The sequence below is a fragment of the Mytilus galloprovincialis genome, chromosome 6 (assembly GCF_965363235.1).
Source record: "Mytilus galloprovincialis chromosome 6, xbMytGall1.hap1.1, whole genome shotgun sequence".
NCBI lineage: Eukaryota > Metazoa > Mollusca > Bivalvia > Mytilida > Mytilidae > Mytilus > Mytilus galloprovincialis.
The window spans coordinates 50970336-50983787 of record NC_134843.1 but is presented as its reverse complement, the minus strand read 5'-3'; the positions used below and the strand labels follow the sequence as shown (position 1 = coordinate 50983787).

Below are 13452 nucleotides of genomic sequence, written 5' to 3'. Positions count from 1 at the left end.
CCAAAATATTAAAGATTAGTTCATTGAATTAAAATTCACATTAGTTAATTGAATTCATGCATCAAATTTCCTGAGTTGATTAAATTTCTGGACATGTTGTGCTCTGCTATTTCATCATCCAAGATGGTGAATGACACCCATTATACCCTAAGTTACTTTTTTTCTTCTAACACTTGTATTTATTTGCAATTCAGGCAGTGCACGTGTAGATCAAAGATATTATGAAGAACCTATAGATATTGCAGTTATGGCAAATGAAGATTTAAATATTACAGTATTTCTCCTAGCCTACCCTCAACCTTTAATCATTTGGACAATGAAAAGTTACGACACAGGACAAGATTATATAGTGAACTATAATAATTCTTTTAACAACGTCGAACATAATTCCACTGTAAATATAGCCAACGTTTCCACAAAAGATTATGGCGTTTATACAATTATTGCATATAACAATATAGGGCCTGCTTTTGTTAAATCCTACACAGTATTGCCACAAGGTAAGTACGTTTGATAGGCATTACATCTTCTACTAACTGATATAAGCATATCACCTTTTTTCATATGCATAACATAATCTATATTAAATCAGTACTCTGGTAGCTCGAGTAGCGCTCAATATACAAAAATTAAAGACAACTGTAATTAACAATCCCCCTTTTTCTTATGATATGATCACAGGTAGATGAAAAAAATCCTGAATAATGTGCATTGTCACGGCAACAGTCTAATGAACATTTTGCATGAATAGCAAAATGTAAATACGGGATCAAAACTGTATCGTATGCCCTTAATCTTACTAAGTAACCTTTAAATATGTCACAAGACACCCAATCTTGCAACTTTCCTTTTATCAACTGGCTGTGGATGTTTTTATTCGAACAAAATTTATGGCGTTTATTTAGAAAAAAAAATGTAAATCACGAGGTATATTGTAAAAAGCATGTTCTAGTTTTTTTGTTCTAATTAACAAACATTTTAATTATAGAACAAAAGCAAAGTTACTTGTTGCTCCTTGGTACTGAATACAAGATCGATATATATTTTTTTTTTAATTCTTGTCTGTTATAAAATTGAGAATGGAAATTGGGAATGTGTCAAAGAGACAACAACACGACCATAGAGCAGACAACAGCAGAAGGTCACCAATAGGTCTTCAATGCAGCGAGAAATTCCCGCACCCGGAGGCGTCCGTCAGCTGGCTCCTAAACAAATATATATACTAGTTCAGTGATAATGAATGTTATGTTTGCTAATGTATTTTTTAAATAAAGCATTTCATGTTTCTTTTTTAAAACATTTATTTGTTTTATAGTAATTGAGTTTATATTCCAACTTTGACTGCAGTTACCCAATGTTTTACATTTTTACCTCGTTGAGCTTTTGAATTAAGGATAATCTAAAGGGCTTTTCGTTTGAGTTTGGTATATTTATTACATTACTTTTTATATGTAATACAGGTCCCCCAGAACAACCAACTGACATTTTAGTGACTTGCGAGATTACATCTATGATAGTGTCATGGCGACCAGGATCAAATGGAGGTTTTGAACAGACTTTTAAAGTGGCGTGGTTGGATACAATAACACAACGTACAGACTATTCACTTGAAATCAAAGATTCCGATCGGAAGCGGATTCAACAGTATATAGGCAGGTCTTTGTATCCAGAAACAATGTATGTAATTCATGTGGAAGCAACTAATAAACACGGCATTGTCATATCAACAAAGAATGCTAATTGTACTACAGGATTAGGTATGTTTATTGTTCTGTCATGCTGAATATTTTTAGAAAGTAACGTTGAAACTTGTAATTATTCTTTGTATTTTAGTCATGTAAATTCTTTTGACATCACAAAGCATTTGATATATGTTTTATCCGGATGTATCAACAATAGAAACATTTAATCGAAACATTACTTAGAACAGTTAATCAAACATGTTTGAGTAATATATATTTTGATATCCATATCATTGTATTTCTGCGATTCAAGGAGGAAAGAAAGCATATTGTCATCGCTTTGTTCGTAGTCCTTTGTCAATCCGTCTCCTCCGTTTGTAGATTTAAAGAAACGAAAGTTTTCATTTCTAAATTCCAGTGGAACATTGATAAAAAAAATCTACAAGGTATATGCTTGGAAGTCGATAGGTCAGAAAAGATAAACTATTTTTCGTTTTTGTTAGGTTTCCATTCTTGTTCATGTATTTTTTTTTTTAATGAAACTTATATAGTTCTTGTACATTTAGAAAATGTTGGGTCGGAGTAGAAATAAATTGATTTCTATGTTGTAATTAAGTCACACTTACTTGATCGAAATAAAGCTTTAAAAGATGAAATATATACATAGTAGTCCAATGTCTCTTCTTAAAATAACATTTTGCAAATTTTGATTTGCTGGGCTTCCCTTGCTCTAAAATAATATGTGTTTGTTTAAATTGAAAGAAACCACACGTATGTTTTCCATAAAAGTGCTGCTCGATTTGATTAGTGCTTCTGGTTTCGATCATCTGCTTAACCAGTTGATTATGTAAACGAAATATACAGTCAATCATATTAACAGGATGGTAATTATATTTTTGTGTTGTCCGGTTTCTTTATGTACTGCATATATGTGTGTTTCTGTGTTTAATTTATCGTTCGTCTATTGTTCTGTGCCTTAGCGATGGTGTTGCTTTATCGTTAAGCATGTTTAAATTGTTGCAATGAAGTTTTTTTTTATGAACGATGACATATAGATATAGGAAGATGTGGTATGAGTGCCAATGAGACAACTCTCCATCTAAATAACAATTTATAAAAGTAAACCATTATAGGTCAAGGTACGGCTTTCAACACGAAGCCGTGGCTCACACTGAACTGCAATCTATAAAGGGCCCCAAGAATTTGTTATGTAAAACTATTCAAACGAGAAAACAAACGGTCTAAACTATATAAAAACGAGAAACGAGAAATACGTATGAACTTCATAAACAGACGACAACTAATGTACATCAGATTCCTGACTTAGGACAGTTGCAAACATTTGCAGCGGGATTAAACGTTTCAACTGTATCAGACCTTCTCCCTTTTCTGAAACAATAGTATAACGTCACAACATAGAAAAACACACTATAAAATATCAATCTGAAGGCTTAACTCACTCAAAAAACGCTGCTGCTATCATCTTTCTTTGTTGAATCGTAGTATTATTAGTAATTAAGCCACATCTTTTCACTAATCCAAAATTCTTTTCGTTTCGATCCAATTGTATTGTATCTTAATTTTTATTTTTATTGGTTTACTGTCAAATTTTTTGAGGGATTGAATTCCAAGAATTATAACAAAGGAGAGTATTTTTCAAAAGTTTGGAAACTGTTATTTTGTGATTTCTACAATAACAAACAAAAAGGCAGATGTTCAACTCGAAATCATCCCTTTTTTCTAACTTTAATTGAAATAACGTTTATTGCATGAATAATATCGCTTATGTCAAAACACGTCGATAGACAAATTTATTTGCAACAGTAAAACGAACATTTTACCTACGCCAAGCTAATAGTACAATGCAGTAATATTGGTCAATTCGTTTGTCTGATGAAATACATTTGGAAATAGTTAGAAAACATTTATTATGATTTAAAGTTTCATTTGTATTGAAAAGTCACCACGTCCGACCTAATGGTATCAATCAAATTCGAGTTGATATGAAAAGTAATTTATAAAATTCATAGAACACGATGATTCATTATTTAAAATGAAAATAGGGTGATTTACTGCAAACTCTAAGTGTTTGCTTTATCAAATTAGCTTTCGTTGTTCAACAATAATTCAACTAACAGGATTGTTTTTAATTTCTGTAGAAGTGAACAGATTTATATTTGACCAAAGATATGTGTCTTTTCAATTTTGCAAGAACTGTAAATTACAAGACGGAACAATAGTACGTTTTTCTTTACAAAAAATAATTTCAGGTTCAAATAACAGATCGGAGAATTATCTTACCACGAGTATTGGTGCAAGTATAGGCGCATCCGGTTTTATATTAATAGTGGCAGGTCTGACGGTTTTTGTTTTGAAGATTATGAAGAGAAGGACATACATAAAAAAAGGTAACACGACTTCAAGTCGATTTATATGTATGGAGATTAAAGTTTTCTAAATTAATACAATTCGTTTGAGATCTCTTCATTTCATCAACATTTTCTAATTTTTCATTAGAGGGGGTATAACACAACATTCTACTAGTACTAATTTGTTTTTAAATACACATGAGTATATGCTCTGTAAGATAAGCCTTTCATTTCAAAGGGGGAGCTAAGGACTGACAATTATAAGACATATAATTACTGTTACCTCGGATCTGTAAAACAATAACGCTATCAAGCACAGTTAAGGGCCATTAGAAGAATAAGACATATTGCGTTTTTCATATTCTCATGCATAAAAGGTTAAGAATTGTTATATAAGAATGGAGAATCACTCAAAATAAAACATGTACTGCATTTAAAAATAAAACTAGAACCCACTCTTGTTTATGTATGGTTTTTATCCTTTTATTCTGTAAATTTGTCATTGGATTAATTTATTAGGTTATAGTGTCGACCTAGTTTCTTTCTAACTATTCAAGTAATGTTTATTTCAACCGTTTATTTATAACAAAACCTTATTTTCGTATGATTGGTCATTCTGAAAAAAAAGACTGTTGATTTTATATTTTGGTGATTAAATTAATTCAAAATATGTATTCTCTATTTAGAAAACAGCAAGTTGTATCAATCAACACAACCGAGTACAAGGTACGTATAACCTAAAATATTGAAATAAAATTATTTGTTCTGATGTTTTTCAAATTTGTCTATTTTTCATGTAACGGTGGTAATAAACTCTTAACTTGAATAAAACAGTGTAGTTGTGTAACTTTCCTGCATTTATATCCTAATTATATTTATAAATAGAGTTTAACTCCGTTATGTTCATAGTTGAACTTTTTAAATAATTATCTATAACAAGATAGCTGTGCAACTGTGACGTTAAAAAGGGATAAAGTAAGAAGTTAATTCTAATTATTCCTTTTCTTGTTAACCTTCAACTTAGTGTTTATGGTGTTTTCCATTCACCTGAGCAATAACTATTTAAATCAGACAACAACTGTTTATATCAAGCGATAATAGACATTCTCATTGTGTGAAATTACTCTTCAAAATATGATAAAATTTGACAAATAGTAAATTTAAGGTGAATAGTGTGAATGTTTTGTATATTAATATATTATTAAATAAGTCACATTCATTTGTTGCCTGTGAAAAGCGAGATTATTTTTGTATATTTGTATATTATTAAATAAGTCACATTTCTTTGTTGCCTGGACTATACATGACGTCGTACAAATGCAATCTTCCAAAACGGGATTTTCTTCACAATTCAAATTTGAATAAAATCACATCAAAACGGCGTTTTTTTTTTTCGGTAATATCTGAGAGGCCGAAAATTTGTTTATTTCGAATTAGGAAATCATGCCTTAGTTACTATATGTCAACAATGGGTATAATGATAACTTTTATCCAATGAAAACATGAATTTCATTAAAATAAAAAGGCATTTGAATCATTTCTAAAACATACATTGAAGGTTAAAGACCTATACTGGTACACTGTAACATTCGCAAATTTTAAATGAATCTAATCAAATTTTTATGTTTCAAATTGTGAAGATTCGACTTCAATGCCCAAATAAACTTCCAATGAAAACAAGCTGCAATACACTAACGTTTATCCTTCCTTTTAATATAGTATTCGAAATCTAATAAAACTATTGTGTCTCAAGATTAAGTTTTTTTTAAGCTCATCTGATTACGACGAAATTGGAAGAATAAAGGACGAACACAGTTACCAAGATTTGAAGAAAAACAACAAAGGTTTGAGTTTAGTTGTCACCAGCCATTACTTTGCGTCTATTATTGGCTGTTGTCGATGGTTATTTTAAATATCTTCAGTAGAAAAAATTGCCATTTTGCAAACAAAATGCACAAAAAAACAATCATCTCTATGTATCCATTTTAAAATCTGTGTTAATTATTGTACCTACACACAAACAATGAAACATGTCAAAAGTCCGATTCTTCATTTAGAATAAACCCGTCAACTGACTGATTATAAGTCTCTGCTTAAAGATCAAGATAAAAGTTTTATTTTGCATTTCTACATGTTTCTATAAAAAAAAATTAAAGGCAAAGTAGTATACCACTGTTCGAAATCCATAAATCGATTGAGAAAAAACAAATCCGGGTTACAAACTAAAACTGAGGGAAACACATCAAATATAAGCGGATGACAATGAAACATCAGAGACACAACACTAAAATGCAACACACACAGAAAAGAACTATAATTTTACAGTGGCCATTTTCCTGACATGGTATAGGACATTTTAAGAAAAAAAATGGTAGATTGAACCTGGTTTTGTGGCTAGCCAAACTTCCCGCTTTTATGGCAATGTTAAATATAACACTTTAAATACAATATTACACGACATGACTACAATACAAATAAATGGAAGAACATGAAGAACAGATTACTACATGAATTATCAATACAAGAAAAATATAAACCTTTAGACTGAAACAATCAAACCGAAGAAAACTATCTGATTCAACATCCACGAATGAGTAAATATAATTGAAGCTGTCAAGCAACTTCTGATAGGATGCACTTTTCCTAAATGAGTGTTTTCCCAATATTTTTTCTAAATTAGATTTATTTTCTCGACAAGTGCAACACATGAATTGAAATTGTAAACTAACAAATCATAAATACAAACTAGGATCTTAATAAGAATAAACATGAATTAGCATTTTCACGAGTTTATAGGTTTAACAATATGTGTTCCGCAAATAGGGATTATAGAGGTAAACGTCATTCATTGAACGACTTTCAAAAATGAAACGAGAAGACACTTTTTAAAGTGTAATCAGAAAATAGAAAATAAAATATTGCTTTAAATATTATATAAAAACATCAAACAAATTATATATAAATTCCTTATACAAATAAAATTATATGAATAACATCCCCTTTCAAAACGATAAATATGTCATTTTTATTATCATGTTGTTTGTGTATTCTATAAATTTCGACAGTAAGCTTGTCGTCTCATCCTATCAATATATCCCTAAAAAAACAGATAACAATCAAAATATTTTACATGAATGACTATTTAGTCGCAATAACCTAATAAAACCTGGCGATACGCTTAAGTTCTTTAAAGTGAATAATTAAACTTCCAAAATAGTGTCATCTTCCATGGTGCTTATGTCAGATGAATATCGAGTTGTCGTAGGAAAACGAAAATTGTTTTTATGCACGATTAACAAGCCTTTTGTTGGAGATAATACTGCAAAAACAAATGTATATACAATAGTCATTTTCATACGATATTTCTATGATAATTTTTATAAAAAGTGACACATTTCATTAGCTAATTTCTCAGTTTTTGAGGATTTTCAAATATCAGTGATTCGAACGAAACTGAAGAGATACTAGTTGTTTAAATTCGCAGCATCCTCATTTAAAGAAGTTTTAATTGAAGTTTTATTTTGATATCACTGCTTTATTTCTTTTTCTTAATCAATTTTCAGATTCAAGACAGCAACTTGAGACACCACCTGTATATACAAATATGAATAATTAAAATAAAAGTTGAAGTTTGAAATGCATACTCTTCTTTTTCATTACAGCTAGAATTTACTTCTAAATTGATAGATTTTTTCTAATGGATATTTTGACTTAGATAATAGCTGATGTACTATAATTCTGGAATTCCTTAGACGTAGTGTTATGTTTTGCATGCATTTGTATCTTATAAATGGATGCATATTTTTTTTAATTGGTAGAGTACTGATTCCAACTAAAATCATCAATCAAATCAGAAATATTAAAAGCAAAAATGACGACAATAAGTGACACCTGCCCTTCTTATCTTTTACAGAGGCCATTACCAGTAGGTTGATTATTATGAAATATCTGTTTCACAGATGATAATGTATAAGCTCCAATTGTCGTAACTACAATTCCGTCCCCCTTTCCCGGAATGTGACCTGCCGAATTAGACTTATTTTCTGGTTTGTACTTACAATTTTACACGAGGAGCACGACGGGTGCAACATGAAAAGCAACTGCGGTTTTTCCAATTTATTGGTAGGGTTCGTGTTGTTCAGTCTTTAGTTTTCTATGCTGTGTTTTGTTTACTGTTAATTTGGTTTTTTTCCATTTTAGACAAGAAGTTGTCTTTTAATTTTATAATTATGAATTCGAATGTCTATTCGTATCTTTTGTCTCTTTTTTACAAACCACTGGATCAACGTCGCTGCTGGTGGACTCTTGTTACCCGCGGACATCAGCCGCCCAAGAGGTTCATATGCATGCATTGAGCAGTTCAAAGAGAATACTTGCTCGGCCGTAATTAATCCAGTTAAGAAGGTCAGAAGCAGACGTTACCATGAATATGGTGTCGTCTGATATGGCATGTGTCCCCTCATCACCAGATATGACATGTTATTTAGCACATTAAGATCATCATACTAGTGGCAATTGTAAAAAAATTCTACGTTCACAGTTGTGTTAAGTTCTTCTACAAGTCATTTGAATGGAATTGACACTGAACAACAGTGTCTTTTTCGAAATGTAAACCAAACTGAAAAACTTATAAATTTTCAATTAAATAATAGTTTAACTAAAAAGGTCTTATTTTATCAGAAGGTACGATTATCTAAATCACCAAATGTCGTGTACGGACTAGATTGTTTATGGGTTGATTTATGTCAGTAAAACGAAATGAAGGCTGTGTAAACGTATGTGCGCCAATAGATCAGAAATTAGTAATAATGCAAGTTTCGACATTAATTAAAAGAATCTTTACCGGCCTGATCAATTTATCCTTTCTATGCAATTTCGCATAATCGGAAAATAAAGGCGACAGTAGTATACCACTGTTCAAAAATCATAAATCGATAGAGAAAATACAAATCCGGGTTACAAACTAAAACTGTGGGAAACGTATCAAATACAAGAAAACTACGACACAACATAGACACAACACCGAAACGTAACACACACAGAAAGGATCTATACTGTAACAATGGCCATCGTCCTGACTTATTACAGGGCATTTTAAGAAAAAAGGTGGGTTGAACCTGGTTTTGTGGCATACCAAACCTCCCGCTTTAATTTAAAAATATACCCCAGGATCCTCATCACGAAAAACCTATATGTAGACAAAAAGAAGACTACTAGGTTCGACAACTGGGAACTATATGAAACAATATATATATATATATATATATATATATATATATATATATATGGTTGTAATGACAAAATGTGTGGCATCTGTTTTCCATTGTATCCGTGTTAATGCGAAGACTTTTTTAAATTATATTCCTTGATGTAGACACAGTCATTGTCATCGTCATTATACCTCTCCTAATCTGCATAATGTCTCCTAAAACGAGCTACTGTCATTAGGTATTCCTCACATTCGCCACAAAAAAATATCCATTGCCCTATTTAAACCTCGTTCGCTGTAAAACTCACGTTTAAGTACTATTGTAACAAACACCAATCCAAACCAATACCGATTTCCCACTATTTTCCCTGATATTGGAAGTAGCATTCGAAAAGAAAAAAAAATGTTTCCAAAACATTAATTTGCCATCAAACCTTCGATGCCATTAATTTGCGCAATATACTTCATAATAAATCAGTTCATTGGAAACTACTTGCCTATTTTAAGATCTTACGGCACCAATCATTTCTTATACCTATATTAAACCAAAATTGCAACTAAAATATTTTCAATTACACTACGTATTGCAAGATTTCTAAATATTGTCATTAACACATATGTGCAAAATATGTTATCCAAGGCCATTAATTCTAAATACAAAATACTTATGAATTCACTCGAGTATACAGGCAATTGGTTAAACGCGAGAAAGAAAATGTTCATAATCCGTCCAAATGGAGTAAGGTCGTTGGTACAAATCAGAACAACAAATGAATTGGTCTATGAGTACACATGCTACGTCAATCTTTGAGGATCGTGATGTTGCAAAACAGCTGTCCTACCTCAAATACAAATGTGTTGTTTTCCACGCAAATTTAATCCCAAACAACATCATTTTGTGTGTAAATCCCATTACATAAACTGCTTGATAATTGAATAATGTATTTACATTTACCTTGAAAACGTATCTTATTCACAAACTACATTTACCAAAAATGAAATCCTAGGTTACCATAGTTCTGTTTTATATACATTTTGAATTTCAACCAAACATTAAGAACTGAATCTGTGATCATTGTTTATGATACCCATGCTACAAACGCGTCTTTACAAAAAAAATGTGTATTCCTGGGTCTTCAAAGTGCTCCTCGAAACTTATTTCTATGTAAGTACCACCAATTTTATCAGCAATTAAAGCCGTGAAACTACCTATTATAGAGGTGTTGAGAATCAGATGTTGATACTAAAAATATCCTAAGGTCTTTTAGAGTACTTACAATTTAAAAGAGAAACGCAAGATAACAGAGGTACAGTCAAACTCATAAGTCGAAAATAAGTGACAACAACATCGGTAAAAAAAGAAAAAAAAACACAAACAGAAAAACATACAAATAATAGTTCATAAACACAACATAGAAAACAAAAGACTGAGCAACACAGCCCAATCAAAATATTAGGGTTATCTCTGTCTCTTTCATATTGAGAAAGATATCAACATATTTTACTTTTCTACACTAAACACAAGTATTCCTTATTCCAACCTTTAAGCAATATTGAAAAAATGGCCCTTCTTCGTTTTTTTTTAAATAGAATGGCGGACGTAGATACAAATATATAGTCTTAGGGAGGGATACACCGTACTTTTAAAAACATGATCTATACTAAAAATTGAAATTATACAGATGCTTGATTTCTTAATTGCCAACATGTTTGTTGCGTTTAAAGGACTACTTTTTCAACAAACATTCCTTAATCCTATGTGAAGCAACTATGCTCCTCTGCTTGCCGACTTGGTCCTCCATTTGTATGAGGTCGACTTCATACTGAACGTTCTTAGGATGAAAAACATAGTCATCAGAATCTTTTTAACTTAAGTTTCCGGTATATACCTGAAGTTCACTCACTAAATAACTCAAAACTAGGTGTCTATGTTAAACGCATATATATATTACATCGCAAGTGATATAAAGGATACAACAACTACAGTTTAGTCTCCCATGTATCTTGTATAACAGCTAGAAATTGATCATCAGTACCGATTGAACCCAAAACTTTACAACAAAAGGGATGATTTCTACTTCCGATTGTGAATTTTCTTTGTATTTGAGGCAACATTCCAGCAACTACAAACAAATGTATCGCTCATTTGATACAATATTCTGGACTTGTATTTATTAACACGATTTCCTTCATAGAGGGTTGTTGCTCACAGTGAAACTTTTAAACCGAGAGTTTCAAGTGATGAAGTTGAAGTCATATCTTTTAAAATATTATGGACGCCATCACCGGTTGCTTGACCGCTATAAAATATTCGTTTAACAGATGATAGCGAATATGTTCCAATTGTCGTAACTACTAACCCCGGCCACCTTGTCCTGAATGTGACCTACTATATTAGACTTTTTACGTTTGTACTTATATAAGAACACAACGGGAGCCACATGTATAGTACGATCTGTTTACTCTTTCGGAGCATCTGAAATCACCCCCAGTTTTTGGTGTGGTATGCGTTGCTCAGTCGTTAGTTTTTTATGGGTTTTTTTTTGTTTACGTCCTTTTGTTTGTCTGCTTGGTCTTTTTTAGCCATGGTGTTGTTCGTTTATTTTTGTCCTATGAGTTTTAATGTCCCTTGGAATATTTCGCCCTTTTTGGGGGCATAAAACGGCAATGTAAATAATGAAAAGAATATAAAATAATAACACTAAATGAACACATTGCACACTTCATAAAAAACAACCAAAATCAACTTTAAAAGTGTTACACCATCACTGAAATGCATTTCCATACATGCAAAAAAAGCAAATGATAAAACTCAATAAATATGATGAAGTACCATAACTATAACAAAACATTATCTGCATATTTCAGTGTTTACATGTGATGTCAGAATGTTTAACGACTTCAGCGCTAGACATACGTTCATTGCGTTATATTGCACATAACATCAACAGAAACATAAGACGTTATATAAAGTGATAATATTTTTGATATAACATTATTTGAGTCTGAATGTTCAAAATGTTTTGTTTTTTTTTTCAGAATCGTTTGATCAATTGAAATCAAATCCTCTTTAACTTGCACAAACAACGAATTAAATTACCGTTAAAAAGTGGCAGTGTAGATTGACATTATACTTTTTTGTCATATCCCATAGTTATTCTGTGGTTTTTTTTTAAATACCTTTTTTTTTCGATTTATTTGTGATATTTAGGTGATTATTTAAATTGAAGGTGGTAAATAAAGTTAAGACTTGTAGGTTGATATATATTATGTTTCATTCATTTCTGGTGTTGCTCACATAATTTATTTCCACTTTCTTTTTTATATTGACGTTTCGTTACTCTGAGCTGCACTTTTGCTAATCTCATTAACAAAAATACTAGATGCATGCTTTTTCAATAGTTAAGTGTGGCTTTTAACTAGCTGTCAGTAACTGCGAGTACTCTCAGACCAGTAATTAGTGTATTTTGGTGGTTGGGATTTATAAGTACCCGGACACGTTCACTCTGTGTTTTTGTTTGCGCAGGGTTGGGATCCCACTAACATTTTAAACCCCGCAACGTTCTGTATGTATGTGCTTGTCCCAAGTCAGGAGCCTGTAATTCAGTAGTTGTCGTTTGTTGATGTCTTACATATTTTTTTTTCGTTTATTATTTGTACATAAATCAGGCCGTTAGTTTTCTCGTTTGAATTATTTTACTTAATTATGTCATTTTGGGGGCTTTCGTAGCTGACTATGCGGTATAGGGTTTGCTCTTTGTTGAACACCGTACGGTGAAATTTTTTTGTTATTTCTGTGTAATTTGGTCTCGTGTTGAGAGTTGTCTCATTGGCAATCATACCACATCTTCTTTTTTATATATAAGCATGTAAACAATTTCTATTTTGATGTATTGCTGCCGTATTATGTTGCATTTAAATGTTTTATTGTTTTGTTTAAGGGAAGTATAAGGAAAAAATGGTTCGATTTGCACTGATTGAATGGGGGTATTTTTACATGTATCCAGCTTATGTTAGACCTACCCATGGCCATCTTTGTCCCGTTTTCTGCTTGCTCGATTTACGTTAAGGTTCTATATTGTAGCCAGGGTATGTTTTCATTTAGATTTATCTTTGATATATATACCTATATCCCCCACTTTCTGTCGACAGTTGTACATGTCTATCTGTATTTGCGCCATTTCCTGTATTA

The 13452-nt window shown here is 31.5% G+C and overlaps 1 long non-coding RNA gene across 1 annotated transcript; it reads left to right on the top strand.

Annotated features, from left to right (window-relative positions):
• Positions 1-4735: 4735 nt before the first annotated feature.
• On the top strand, positions 4736-7651 carry LOC143078175 (uncharacterized). The gene is made up of 3 exons (XR_012979087.1): positions 4736-4777; positions 5822-5895; positions 7615-7651. It is a non-coding gene; the product is annotated as an uncharacterized LOC143078175 (long non-coding RNA).
• The last annotated feature ends 5801 nt before the right edge of the window (positions 7652-13452 follow it).